Source organism: Giraffa tippelskirchi, chromosome 5 (genome assembly GCF_054371585.1).
Source record: "Giraffa tippelskirchi isolate mGirTip1 chromosome 5, T2T-mGirTip1v1.2.pri, whole genome shotgun sequence".
NCBI classification, from domain to species: Eukaryota; Metazoa; Chordata; class Mammalia; order Artiodactyla; family Giraffidae; genus Giraffa; species Giraffa tippelskirchi.
The window spans coordinates 152,074,771-152,090,168 of NC_137279.1; the positions used below are offsets into that span (position 1 = coordinate 152,074,771).

The 15,398-nt window shown below is 35.5% G+C and overlaps 2 long non-coding RNA genes across 6 annotated transcripts in view; one reads left to right on the top strand and one right to left on the bottom strand.

Annotated features, from left to right (window-relative positions):
• LOC145506340 (uncharacterized) overlaps nt 1-7,362 on the top strand; it is a 160,435-nt gene extending 153,073 nt beyond the window's left edge. Inside the window, exons 5-6 of the long non-coding RNA XR_014053779.1 lie at nt 349-420; nt 6,388-7,362. This is a non-coding gene — a long non-coding RNA (uncharacterized LOC145506340). The remainder of the gene's footprint in view (nt 1-348; nt 421-6,387) is intronic.
• LOC145506337 (uncharacterized) overlaps nt 1-15,398 on the bottom strand; it is a 788,916-nt gene that overhangs the window by 745,256 nt on the left and 28,262 nt on the right. The window lies entirely within an intron of this gene.

The window sequence follows — 15,398 nt, forward strand, 5'->3', positions numbered from 1 at the left end:
AGCCTAAAGAACCAACTTATGAAAAAATCAAATAAAAATTGTAAACTCCATAAATCCTGATTGTTCAATGGAAACAGTATATTAAGAGTTAAAATAGCATTTAGTTCACATTTGCCTACTATAACTTTTCCTAATCTTTTAACTCGTTTGAAATTTTTTGTCTTTTACCTAAGTAATTGAATCTATTTACATTTATTGTTGTGTAATTTTTTATTTCTCCATGTGATTTTATTTCTTCTTTCTTACATTCCTTTGAATTGACTGGTTTCTTCAATTTTGATTTTTTACTTATTCTACTTTACCTGTTTTGAAGTTTAATTAATCACTCCACTGTATTCATTTTAATAGGAAATTGAGAAATTTTAACATCAAAATCTAGAATTTAAAGAGAAAGCATATAAGTTTAAAACCTTAACTAAAGTCATTATCTTCTGACTTCCATTCTATTGTCCAGAAGTTTAGTCTTTTTTAAATGTTCTGTAATTTTACCTTTTTATAACCTTAGACATTAGTACATTTACTCACATTTATTTATCATTTTCTTCTCTCACCATTTCAAACCTCCAGTTTATTATTTTTCTTATAACTGAGGTATATCTTTTAAAGGTACTTTAATTAGAGCCTGGTAATAGTCAGTCTTCTTTCTTGCAAGTGCGTGCTTTTTCTATATAACTGAAAATTTCATTATGACAATTATTTTCTCTACAATTTTTAAAGATTTTATTCCACTGCCTTACGGCTTCCCTTGCTGCAACTGAGAAGTAAGTTGTCAAGCCAGCTACAGTTCCTTTGTAAGTAATCAATCAATCTTTTTCTCTTTTGCTGCTTTAAAGATTTTTCTTTTGTTTTAAAAAATTAGGACTCTGATTAGATATAATTAGACCTTCTCAATCTACTCACCATATTTCTTGATTTCTCATTGTGTGTGTGTGCTCAGTCACTCAGTCATGTTCACTGTCCATGGGATTATCCCAGCAAGAATAACTGGAGTGGTATATATATGGAATTTAGAAAGACACCAACGACAATCCTATATGCAAGGCAGCAAAAGAGACACAGATATAAAGAACAGACTATTGGACTATGTGGGAGAAGGTGAGGGTGGGATGATTTGAGAGAATAGCATGGAAACATGTGGTAAAACAGATGACCAGTGCAAGTTCGATGTATGAAGCAGGGAACTCAAAAGCCGGTGCTCTGGAACAATCCAGAGGGATGGAGTGGGAAGGCAGATGGAAGAGGGTTTCAGGATGGGGGGACATATGAGCACCCATGGCTGATTCATGTTGACATATGGCAAAAACCAACCACAATACTGTAAAGTAATTATCCTTCAATTCAAATAAATTAATTAGTTAAAAAAAAAAAAGAATACTGGAGTGGGTTCCAGGGGATCTTCCCAACCCAAGGATGGAACCTGTATCTCTTGTGTCTGCTGCATTGGCAGGCGAATTCTTTACCACTGTGTCACCTGGGAAGGCCTAATTTCTCTTTACTATTTACCATTTCTTAGTTTCTTTTTGTTCCTCAGTCTTTAATTTCTTCAGATCTATCTTCCAGTCCTCTAAGCTATTAACTTATACACTGCATTTCTAATACCAAATATCAAATTCTCTATTAAGAGAAGTTTTCTGTACTTGTTAAAAAATATGACTGATCATTTTTATAGTTTCTTGTTTTGTAAGTTCAGAAATATTTGTTTCATTTATACTTGAAGACTATTTGGGCAGATATGTAAGTCTAGAATCACAATATTCCAGTAATGCATGTTATGGTGAAATCTGTGGCCAGATTGATATAACTGTCCTTGAATAACAATCTCTTTGCTTATATGCACAAAATATTTTCTTTATCATTCGTACACACTGTGTGGAAAAATACATAGACTTTTTCTTCATTAAAAATGTGTAAGATAATTGTAAGAGAAAATTATATCAACACATTATGGGGTTATGATTTACATAGAAGTAAACGGCTATAGTCCATGTGGTCACAAGAGTCAGACACGACTTAGTGACTACAGAGAGAGAGAGAAATATATGACAAAAACAGCACAAAAGATCGGAGCCAGAATGGAAGCATACTGTTGTAAAGTTTTTACACTATTTATAAAGTTGTTTAATATTAATAGAAGGAGAACTGTGATAAGATAGATATTTTAAACTCTAGAGCAACTAAAGAATATGTATAACTAATAAGGTACAAAATAGTTTATTAAAATACACAATCTAAATAAAGACAGAAATGAGGACAGAAAACAAAGAGCAGATCCCACAAGTAGGAAATAAAAAGCAGAAAGAAGACTACAATCCAAATATATAAAAAATTACATTAAATATAAAGAGTCTAAACATGCCAATTAGAATGCAGGGATTTTTCTGTGACAATTTGTCTTGGGATATGGTATGAGTTTTTAAATTTATTGATTCAAATCTTTTCATTTTAAAACATTTCTTGAACTATATTTTGTAGTCTTTTCAGTTTTGTTCTTCAGTCAAAATAATTATGGCTAACTGGAATCTCCTTTGTCTCTCTCCCATGCATGTAAATTTCTCTCCAATCCTATACTATTTTCCTATGGCTGCTGTAACACATTATCACAAACGAAGTGGTTTAAAACAATACACACTTGTTCTCTTACAGTTCAAGAGGTCAGAAATCTGAAATGTGTTTCACTAGGCCAAAACCGAAGAGTGGGTATAGTCGTTGTGCTCCCACTGGAAATTCTAAGAGACAGTCTGTTTTCTTGTCTTTTCCAGTTTCTAGACCTGCATTTCTTGCATTCTTTGGGCCATAGTCTCATCTTCCATCTTCAAACTCAACAACATAGCATCTTTAAATCCATCTCTACTTTGTTGTTACATCACCTTTTCCTTTTCTGTCTCTGTAGGCAAATCTCCCTCTGTCATCCTCCTATAAGAGCATTTGTCACTACATTTAGGGAGCATCAGGATAATTTCCCCATCTCACTTAATGGCATTTGAAAAGTTACTTTTGTCATATAAGTAACATTCACAGGCTCCAGGGATGAGGATCTGAGTATCTTTGGGGCCGTTACTCAATTTACCACAAATTTAATACTTGTTAATTTCCAATTTATTTTCATGCTTCTCCCACTCTTACTGTGTTTTCAGTTTATATTCTCTTTTGTTATAATTCACATGTGATCTTCATTTCAGGGATCATTTTATTTCTTAAGATTTGTGCTCATGGATTTTTTTAAAAACTGCTATATAATATTTGAAGCCTTAAAAAAACAATACGATGACTTTGAAAATTCTTCATTCCTCATCCAGTCAAAAGTCAGAGCCTAATTTCCCTTCATTTTGAATTTGGATTGGACTTGCTGACTCACTTCTAACAAATAGAATATGGAAGAAGAGATAAGAGGTAGCACTCAAGGCTAGGTCATAAAAAGTACTGTTGCTCTTACCTTGGTGGTCTTTGAATTACTCAGCATGAGAGAAACCAACCACTATGTTGTGAGGACATTCAAGCAACCTTTGAGGAAGCTCACATTGGGAGAAACTGAGGTCTCCAATGAAAAACCAGTGAAAATTTTCCAGCCATTTTAATGGGTTACCTTGAAAGCTGATTTTCTAGCTCCATTGCTACTGCTACTGCTAAGTCAATTCAGTCGTGTCCGACTCTGTGCGACCCCATAGACGGCAGCCCACCAGGCTCCGCCATCCCTGGGATTCTCCAGGCAAGAATACTGGAGTGTGTTGCCATTTCCTTCTCCAGTGCATGAAAGTGAAAAGTGAAAGTGAAGTCGCTCAGTTGTCTCCGACTCCTAGCGACCCCATGGACTGCAGCCTACCAGACTCCTCCATCCATGGGATTTTCCAGGCAAGAATACTGGAGTGGGGTGCCATTGCCTTCTCCAGCTCCATATAAGACTTTAAATGCCTATATACCTAGCTGACAACTTGACTGCAACTTCATGAGAAACTTCAAGCTAGCTAAGCTATTCATGAATTCCCAACTCACAGAAACTGTGAGGATAATAAATATTATTTATATTATTAAGTTTGAAAATAATGTTATGCAGGAAAAGATACTTAATACATTTAACATAAATTAGTAAATAGAATAAAATGAACATCCATGAAGTAACCACCAAATTAAAATCAGAATATTGCCAGTGTCTTACATCAGAGGTATGGTGATTGGTGATTCTGTCTCTTCCAGTCTGCTTTGTCTCCTGATTATTTTCTTAAAATACCACATATCTGTATGATTCCTTTTTCAACTCTATCCCTGTGATTCCCCTCTCTGCTAGTTTGAATCCAAGAAAGGTTATGCTTTCAGTACAACCATCTCACTCCTCTTATTTAAAAGGGATTGTTAATATTTCTATTCAGATTATAATGCCAATTTTGGAAAATAATAACCTAATTTTTTCTTCTTTTATAAAAATTTCCTTGCTCTTCAAAAGCCCAACTTTCAGAGCTCTTATATAAGAGACACGCACCAAGGAATATGTATGTTAGCTTCTCAATTGTTTTTAAGATTCCTAAAATTTTGTCCATGTATTAAGGAAAAGCTTTAAAGATAGCAATCCTGTACCATGACATTCTCTAGCTTCCCTTTGTTCCATTTAATTGCAGACCTGTGCTTTCTTATTATTGCATTCCCTTTCAAGGAAGGCCAAAATAAAGAACAGTAAGTGGAGAAACACTGTTGTACTTCTTTAAAGAAAGTGAAGTCGCTCAGTTGTGTCCGACTCTTTGCGACCCCATGGACTGTAACCACGTTCTTCCATCCATGGGATTTTCCAGGCAAGAATACTGGAGTGGGTTATCATTTCCTTCTCCAGGGGATCTTCCCAACCCAGGGATTGAATCGGGTCTCCCACATTGTAGACAGACGTTTTACTGTCTGAGCCACCAGGGAAGTCCTTCTTCTTTTAAAGTTGCTTTCAATTTAACTTTCTATTATACTACTTATATTCCTACTTACCCCCCAAAAAGCTTTAATGATCAGTCTATATTAGGATTCAAGGCCAAGGAGGGCAAAATGGTTTCATGATGAAACAGTATATAATTGCTTACTGGTAAATGAGAATTTTTTGGTTCACAGTTTACAATGGGATCCATGTGCATATATTTGGTGTTAGTATTACTTTAATACCAAGCAGAAAGGATGGTTTAATAGTAGATATAATAGGATAAAAAGATGGAAGAATTGAGTCTTCACAGGAGAGAAATTAAATAAAACATTCCTTCTATAAACTAAACTTGTTTTACAGAATAGTATTACTTACAATGATGCATACCCTTTACTCAGGTGACACTTTTTATAGTAAGAACAATATGAAACTTTAGTTCTAAATCTATGTATCATACTACTTGGTCCTCTTTATCCCTTTCGAGATTCTCAAATAGAAATGCATAACAGCAGTCCTGACATTTAGGTATCATCTACACAACACTTTAGGTAAGTCTTTCCATTTAATGTCTTTTTTTTTTTTTTTTGAAAGTTTACATGTATTCTTTAATTCTAGATATCACATCACAGTGACAACCAATTACAATAAAATCAAAACTTCTTTTAGATGATAATACATTCAAATTTCTAACATCCAATTATTTTCAATTCCACACTGTTAATACTACAGGCTTCATTTAATGTCTTTTCATCTTGTGCCCTATTTTTGAGGAGAGAGGACAGAAGAAGAAAAAAAGATACTACAAAGGTACAACACTGGGAAGAACCAGTGTCTTGGTAGGAACATTTCCAAGTTGCAAACAGCTACTTTATGTTAGCAAAAGTGAAAGTCAATCAGTCTTGTCCCATTCTTTGCGACCCCATGGAATTCTCCAGGCCAGAATACTGGAGCGGGTAGCCGTTCCCTTCTCCAGGGGATCTTCCCAACCCAGGGATCAAATCCAGGTGTCCTGCATTGCAGGTGGATTCTCTACCAGCTGAGCCAACAGGGAAGCCCAAGAATACTGGAGTGGGTAATCTATCCCTTCTCCAGTGGATCTTCCTGACCCAGGAATCGAACCAGGGTCTCCTGAATTGCAGGCAGATTCTTTACCAGCTGAGCTACCAGGAAAGCCCTAGTAATGGTCCAGAAATACTTTTTTATTGTTGAATTTTCTTTCATTTATACATTTATTTTTCTAGTCTTATATATTTTATATGTTCTGTAAACATAAAGAGTACATTCTTTATAAATTTTATTTCACTTCCATTTAAATATTAAGTTGGTACAAAAGTAATTGCAGACTTGCAATTGCTGAAATTTGCCATTTGATATTAGAATACATTCTTAAATAAATGTGTTTACGTTATATATCATTTTAATGTGCATTTCTCACTTTATGTTTTTTTGCTAATGACTTATTATTTGCTATTTCTTTTATATTTATTTTACACTAGGGAAATAATGTTAGACAAAAAGAAAATTCAAGGGATTTTCTTATTCAAGTTCAAAATGGGTCATAAAGCAGTGGAGACAACTAGCAACATCAACAATGCATTTAGGTCAGGAATTTCTAACGAATGTACAATATAGTGGTGATTCAAGAAGTTTTGCAAAGGAGAAGAGAGCCTTGAAGACAAGGAGAACAGTGGCTGGCCATCGAAAGTTGACAATGACAACTGAGAGGATCATCAAAGCTGATCCTCACACAACTACACGAGAAATTGCCAAAGAACTCAATGTCAACCATTCTACAGTCACTCGGCTTTTGAAGCAAACTAGAAAGATGAAAAAGCCCAATAAGTGGGTGCCTCATATGAGGTGACCACAAATCAAAAAAATCATTTTGAAGCATCTTCTCTTATTCTACACAACAACAATGAACCATTTTTCTATCAGATTGTTACGTGCGACGAAAAGTCAACCAGTGACAACCAGCTCAGTGGCTGAATAGAGAAGAAGCTCTAAAGCACTTCTCAAAGCCAAACTTGCATCAAAAAAAGGTCATGGTCACTGTTTGGTGGTCTAGTCTGCTGCTCGTCAGATCCACTACAGTTTTCTGAACCCTGGTGAAACCATGACATCTGAGAAGAATGTTCAGCAAATCGATGAGATGTACTGAAAACTGCAACACCTGCAGCTGACATTGATCAACAGAATGGGCCCAATTCTTCTCCATGACATTGCCCAACCACATGTCGCACAACCAACACTTCAAAAGTTAAATAAATTAGGCTATAAAGTCTTGCTTCATCTGCTATATTCACCTGACCTCTCATCAACCAACTACAACTTCTTCAAGTATCTCAACAACTTTTTGCAGGGAAAATGCTTCTACAATCAGCAAGGGGCAGAAAATGCTTTCCAAAAGTTCATGAAGCATGAATTTTTACGCTACAGGAATAAACAAACTTATGTCTCATTGACAAAAATGTGTTGATTGTTACGGTTCCTATTTTGATTACTAAAGATGTGCTTGAGCCTAGGTATAATGATTTGAAATTCATGGTCCAAAACCACAATTACTTTTGTACCAACCTAAATAACATTACAAGGCAGGTAATTTAAATCTACCTTATGAGTCTATGGAGAAGGGAAAGGCTACCCGCTCCAGTATTCTGGCCTGGAGAATTCCATGGACTGTATAGTTCATAGGGTCGCAAAAAGTCAGACACGACTGAGTGACTTTCACTTTCACTATGCATCTAAGTGTATGTTTTTCCTTTCCTCTAAAATATTGATATTGATCACTGCATTTTTCTTTTTGTCCTGGATACTAAGAAATTCAAAACTAAACTTTGTCATCAATTTCTACTCCATCATGAATAGTTTTCTATACAGTATTCTTCATCCCTTATTTATGTCTCCATTTCTTTGTCTTTGGTAAAATTTTTTGACCTCATCATACTTGCTTTTTATAAGATTCCTAAAATAAATTCAACACATATACAAAATAAAAGTAATCAATAATGTAAACGCTAAAGTCCTATGCAAAAATGCTAGTCTCTATATAACAGCACAGTCAAATTTAACTTTTGGCAGTGATGAAACTGTTCTATATTGTAGCCACTGTCTAATATAGTAGCCACTAACCACAAGTGCCTACTGAGCACTTCAAATGTGGCTGTGTAACTCAGGAACTGAATTTTTAATTGTACATTATTTTAATTAATTTAAATTTAAACAGCCATATATATCCAGTGGCTACAACACTGGACCACATAGCTATAACTTACATTTATGTATTTCTTCCCATAAGATATAAATTTCAAGTGGAATATATTTTAAATGCCTCAAGCACACCAAGACAAGTTCACACAAGTTTAAATAAAAAGTAAGATAATATATCCTTTGCATTGAACAGAATGGTTATGTCTCCCCACCAAATTCATATGTTAAAATCCTAGCCCCCAACATGATGGCATTAGGAGAGAGGTGATTAGGTCAAGAAGGTTGAGTACTCATAAATGGGATTAGCGACCTTATAAAAAAGACCTTAAAGAGCTCCCTTGCCCCTTTGCTATATGAAAACAGCAAAAAGACAGCTGTCTATAAACATGGAAACAGGCTCTGACGAGACACTGAATCTGCCAGTGCCATGATCTTGGATTTCCCAGTCTCCAAAACTGTGAGAGATTCTTATTTCAGCCACCCAGCTTGTGGTAGTCTTTTACAGCAGCCTGAACAAATTAAGACATTCTTGTTCTATAAAAGACCAAGAAACCATGAAATACTTTTGAATTATTTTTACACCCAATACAAATCAATAACAAAGGCCTATCTAGTCAAAGCTATGGTTTTTGCAGTAGTCACGTATGAATGTGACAGTTAGACTATAAAGAAAGTTGAGCACCAAAGAACTGATGCTTTCGAACTGTGGTGTTGGAGAAGACTCTTGAGAGTCCCTTGGACTGCAAGGAGATCCAACCAGTCCATCCTAAAGGAAATCAGTCCTGAATATTCAGTGGAAGGACTGATGTTGAAGCTGAAACTCCAAAACTTTGGCCACCTGATGCGAAGAGCCAACTTATTGGAAAAGACCCTGATGCTGGGAAAGATTAAAGGCAGAAGGAAAAGGGGACGACAGAGTATGAGATGGTTGGATGGTATCACCAACGTAATGGACATGAGTTTGAGTAGGCCCCGGGAGTTGGTGACGGACAGGGAAGCCTGGCATGCTGTAGTCCATGGGGTTGTAAAGAGTCAGACACGACTGAGCAACTGTACTGAACTGAACTGAATGCGAATCAATACACCACCATGAATTCTTCATCTATAAAGTCCAGATATAATGTGATTGCCCCTATATCTCACAAAGGTATGTTAAGAGTTGATAACAATATTTTATTACTATGCTGGAGACTTAAGAGAAGTTATATTCATTACACTTTTATTGTATTATGACCTCCGTTTCATGATTTGAGTAATGAGTTATTTAATTCTCATAATATTAAATAATTCAAATAAAACTTTTGGAGATGGCTAAATTAAATGGTTTGATAGCATAATGTTTAGAGTTAAGCAATTGAATAGAACTGTAGGGAGCATCTGTAATCAAGCTAGATTTAAGGAACATCTGATGCAAATTTATGGAAAAATAGCCTTGATGATAAGCTAATTTGAGAAAAGTCAGTCCAGCTGTATATTCATTAGAAAGAAAGAAAATGCTCTCCCTAAAAACATAAAGCAACATACAAGAGGCAATCTAGTAAAATATCCATTAGCTTAAGGGTATGTGTAATTTCAATAGCAGTCTTAGCTCCATCATTGACTAAGCAAGTTCATTTCAGTTCCTTCCTTTATACTCTAGTGCCTCAGAAAAATAGAGGGAGAACAATAATGGCATGCTTGTCTTCCATATTTCATGAATACATTGTAATTATAAGTATATGGATATGGATGAGGGAACAAGGTATACATAATGTTTCAGGCAATGTATTACTTCTGTTTATTAGGATGAGAACTTCAGAACTTTTCAAACCATACACAGTGCAAAAGAACAATATGTTATCACTAAAGACAGTTATAAGCAGTCCAAACTTATTTGCACTTACTGACTCTTGTAAGAACCTGGAACATTCTTTTAACACTCGAGCAATTTCATTGTTTTCAGAATGAAGTTTTTAAAATGTTTACAAATCCATGTTGAGGTGTACAGTATTCCTCACTCTGTTCTATGGAAGATCACAATGTGATATATCACAAAGAAGATAGGTTTTAGGCACTCAATAAACCTGAGTTTTAAACTAAATAAATAGTTTAAGTTACTCAGTAATATTACCTCTTTATGTCTGTTTCCTCATTTATAGAATGGGTATTATAAAACCTATCAGTATGTTTTAGAAAATTAAGTGACAAAAAAAAAAGAAAATTAAGTGAAAATATTTATTTAGCATCTGGGAAAAGATAGATGCTTCTAGTCTTTATTTTCTGAAGTTATTTGTTCTTCCTTCCATTGCTGTGCATGTTTCACCCTCTTGCTACAATTGGATCTTATGATTCAATCACAAAAGGATGACTGAAAATTCACAGAGTTTGAACAGAGAACATTAAATCACTTTCAAGCTCCTTTCTGGATTATAATCATGGGTTGGAAAACTACAGCTCAGGCCAAACTCAGTCTTCAGCCTGTTTTCACATGGCCCATGAGCTAAGAATAGGTTACAAAGAAGAAGGAAGAAGACAAGGAGCAAAAGAAGGAGAAGGAAGAAGGGAGGAAAATGGAAAGGAGGAAGAGGAGAATGTGTTACAGACCCCCAACACCTAAATATTTCCTCTCTGGCCCTCAAATGAAAAGCCATTTCCTTCTCCAGGACATCTTCCTGACCCAGAGATTGAACCCGGATCTCCTTCCTTGCAGGCAGATTATTTACCACCTGGGTCACCAGGGAAGCCCTAAATGAAAACATTTGGCAGCTTATGGACTATATGTTGAAGTCTTTATGATTGAAGGGACAGTTTGATTTTGTAATATTGAGAATTCAGCAGAATTAACTGTAAGGAAATGATAAATAAAAAATGTAGACAGGCCAAGAGGAGAAGCGGGCAACAGAGGATGAGATGGTTGGATGGTATCACTGACTCAATGGACATGAGTTTGAGCAAACTCAGGGAGATAGTTAATGACATGGAAACCTGGCACGCTGCAGTTCATGGAGTTGCAAAGAGTCAGACATGACTTAGCAACTTAAAAACAACAACAAAGACTTTGTTCATTAACAATAAAGAAACAAAAGGAAGATTAAAGGTATAACAAATCTGTGATTATTTTTAGATATTAGTAAAAATAATTATTAGTTACATAGAGTCTGAGTTAAAATTAAATTCATTTGAAATGTTGCTTAAACTTCCAGTTTTGTAACCAAAAAGGCTCATTGCATCATACACTATTTGAATATTACAGTAGTGAAAGTTAAAAATTCTTAATTAAAATGCCTGAACTACAACATTAGTAATTATTTATTGAGCTGTTCTTTCAGAGCTTTGTAGGAAATACGATTTACATCTTAAGAAAGCAATAAAAACTCCAATATGGAAGTCAAACTCTCAACAACCTTCCACTCCAGCAGAAACTTAAATTTCTTGCCAAAGCCAATTTATTGTCATAAATCCAGACATATGGAAATGAGCACAGGACTCAAAGTACAGAAGAATCAAACTATGGACAAAAAATTTAATAAAAATTAGAAATGAAAGCCACTGATATTAGTGGCCTTCAATCTTGAATCCTGCTGTTCACAGTGATAATATGAACCCCTGTCCCAACTATCACAAGTTGGGACTCACAAGTGTGAGTCCCCTTCAGCCCTGTTTGTCCCATATGATTCTGTCAATGTGGCCAAAACTTACTGAAATTGACTCAATCAAATCTTCTCCTCAAATTGGGTTTCTGATTCATTAGTCAATCTCAACTCCTTGAGCTGTTGTGGAGCTAAGAAAGTGTCATCTCTTTATAGACTAGTGTTTCTACCCTCTCTATGACAACTGAGGACTCAAGGAATCATTAGTAAGTATCTCAAGCCATACGTATAGAGAAAAAAACATCTTTAAACAAAGAAAAACTCAGAACATTCACAGAATAGATCCAAGACAGACCATGCCATCATATATCCAGAAAGACCTTGTGTTATTGCCTTGTGTCCTGATGGCTCTTGTGTTTCTGTTTCCCATCGCTCACAAGACCCAGCTGACCCACCTGTTCTCCAGTTGTGTAATATTATGGACCCAGAGTAGCACAGAAAAATTTGCCCTATAGACCACTTCCTAGAGTTTCTAACTAGTAGGCCTAAGAATTTGTATTTCTAAAACATTCACAAGTGATTCTGATATATGGAAAGGGAATCATACTTCAAAAATTACTACCCTAAAGTCATACATACAATAGTCATGAATTGGAGTGATAGTCATGAATGGGGTGGCTGAGTTATGGGATGGAGCGATTACATACATAGTTCAAGAAACTGGGGCAAAGGGACTATGGTCTTCAATCTGAGATGATTTCCCTGTGATATGAACTGTCCAACCATCCCCTTATAGGCTAGGGTTTCTACCCTCTCTATGATAACATAAGACTCAAGGAATTATTAATAAGTGTCTCAAGCCATGAATTCTACTGCCACAATACAGTCAGACTTATGGAAGCACAACTTCCAAGAACTATGGGTATGATGGGAACTAGATGATGGTCCCTGTTATTCTCAACAACCTTCCATCATCTGTGCCACCTAAACTCAAGGACTCTAACAATGTCTCTCCCAGGATGGAATACTTCCACTGGAGTCCTTTCAGTCCAAAAGAATCAATTTGCATCACATCACCCTAGGTTTTCAAAAACAAAGGTTCTGTTTGATATCCTGTAATGGCAAGAGGCTAAGTTTCTAGAGGAGGAAGGAAAATCTCTCAATATAGAATGTAAGTAGTTATTACAGCTTTAGGTAACTGGGCTAGCCAAATGGCTCAGTGGTAAAGAATCTGCCTGCCAATGCAAGAGATGCAGGCTTGATCCACTGAAGGAGGAAATGGAAACCCATTCTAGTATCCTCACCTGGAGAATCCCATGGAGAAAGGAGCCTGTCAGACCACAGTTCATAGAGTTGCAGAGAGTCAGACACAACTGAGCATGCACACATGCCAGCATGCTTGCATGCAGGTACTAGAATGGAAATACAATAAATCTGTACAGAGCAGCTCCATTAAGTACAGGGTCTTGGAAGCCATGTCCTCTAAGATCATAAACAAGATGATCTTGTTTCTTTTTCATCAGAGAAGAAAAAGAAATAAGAGGAATACAAATGGAAAAGAAAGAAGTAAAACTGCCACTGTCTGCAGATGACATGACACTTCTCACAGAAAACCCTAAAGACACAACCAGAAAATTACTATAGCTCATCAATGAATTGAGTAAATTTGCAGGATACAAAATTAATACGTGGAAATCTGCAAATTTCTATATACTAACAACAAACTATCAGAAAGGGAAATTAATTAAGTTATAAAAACTGCTTTTGTCCTTCTGAATTCTTAGCATCTAGACCCTATAATGTTTGCTCTTCAGTAGCTAACCTAGATGAAATGGAAGCATAGCAAGATTACACACTTGCTATACATGGACTCCTAGTACACAATTTTCCTTTACCAGTGAGGAAATGATTTTCCTGGTAACTTGTCTTATAAGGCCCATTCCACATAGACACCTGAAATAGCCAATGAAAAAGTTGAATATGCAAGCTTTTTTTTTTTTTTTTAGCAATCTCTATAAATTCCTAGTAATATTTTGAACAGGACTTCTTAAAAAATTATATCTTTTTCCCTCTTCTAAACATTGTTGAAATGCATTGGAATGGCACCAAGTGATATTTTTTGTGTTTTTAAAAAAGATATGTAGTGATTTGCTTATATCAAGTGATAAAGCAAATGTAACTCAAGATGGTTCATGGTTGGTCTCCCAGGTGAATCTACTTGAAAAATCCAGTAGTACTGCCAAAATTTGTAAGGAATTACAAAACACGTAATTTAGTACTTTGCATTAAATTTTATTCATATTTCTCTGATGGACTGAATTTAGATTTAAATTTTCTCTTGAGTTCTTTGCTTGGAAATCATTTTCAAAAAAGAAATTTTAAAAACTAGGAAAATAATATGGCATTTTAAAGTGCGTATAAAACTCTTAAGTGCCAAAAGGACCATTTTAATGTGATTTGGGAAAGAATGAACAAAAATAAAAATATTTATTGAACTGTGCCTTTTAATAACCCTAAGTAGATCTGAGATCATTTCACAGTCATTATATTGCAACAGAACTCGCTGTAGAAATACAGTTAAGTTTTAAATTTATTCCCAAAGTTCTCATAAAGGAATTATTTAATAAATAGAAAGTGAAACCAAAGCATAAAGTATAGAAATCTACACAATAAATAGCATGGTAACAGAGGGACCAATTTAAGAACTTCGGCGTTTTACAGTATAAAGATGACATTAGCAATTTCTCTGGGTGCCAATTTCCAGGACTGTGTTTTTTATCTGTTGTGTGGTATAGAGTTTAGGATCATATTTTCTCTGTATTATATTTGACTCTTCATTCTTTCAACAAATATTTATTTTGCAGATACTATGTTAGACCCTGAAGATACAAAATCAAAACAGGAGAATAATGATCCCAGATCTCTGATACTGACAATTTTTAGTTGAGTGTAACAGAGGTCCTTAAGAGATTTTGTTCTGTCTACTAGAAATTGCTACAAAGATTCAAAATTATATGCAAAACATGCAAAGTTCTTGCATTCTAAGCTCAGCGGTTACCAGCAGTTGGGGCCAGACACTTATCTTCAAGGCTTAATGAGAGGCAAGAATCCAAGCATCTTCTCTTCCATATCTATTACCCATCATCTCTGATAGTCAAAAAACATGAAGATTGGTGGTGATAAAGTGAACTGCCTTATCAGAAGCAGTGTCCAAGACAAAAGACTATTTTCTTCCTTTCTCAACACAAACCTATAGTAATGATTATCCTTCCAAAATCCACTGGAAATTGGGAGCTTTGAGAGAATTACTTATTCAATAGCAGGATTTCTACAAGAAAAGGAGAAAAATATTTTGTTCCCCAATTGTACACTGTGTAACCAGCAGATTCACTAAACTGCCCCTGAATCACCATAGTAAAAAAAAAAAAAAAAAAAGAGGGAAAAGTGAAACCACCTACTGTTAAGGTGGAGTCGAGAGAACATTTTAGAAAGTTGCTGGGTTTGAGCTATCTTGGGAGAACTTCTCCCAAGAGGACTCTCAGCAGGAAGGTGCTGTGGGATAAGCTGAAAGTGAAAGAGGAGAGTGAAAAAGCAGGCTTAAAACTCAACATTCATAAAACTAATATCATGGCATCCAGTCCCATCACTTTACAGCAAATAGATTGGGAAGCAGTGGAAACTGACAGATATTATTTTTTTCGGCTCCAAAATCACTGCAGATGGTGACT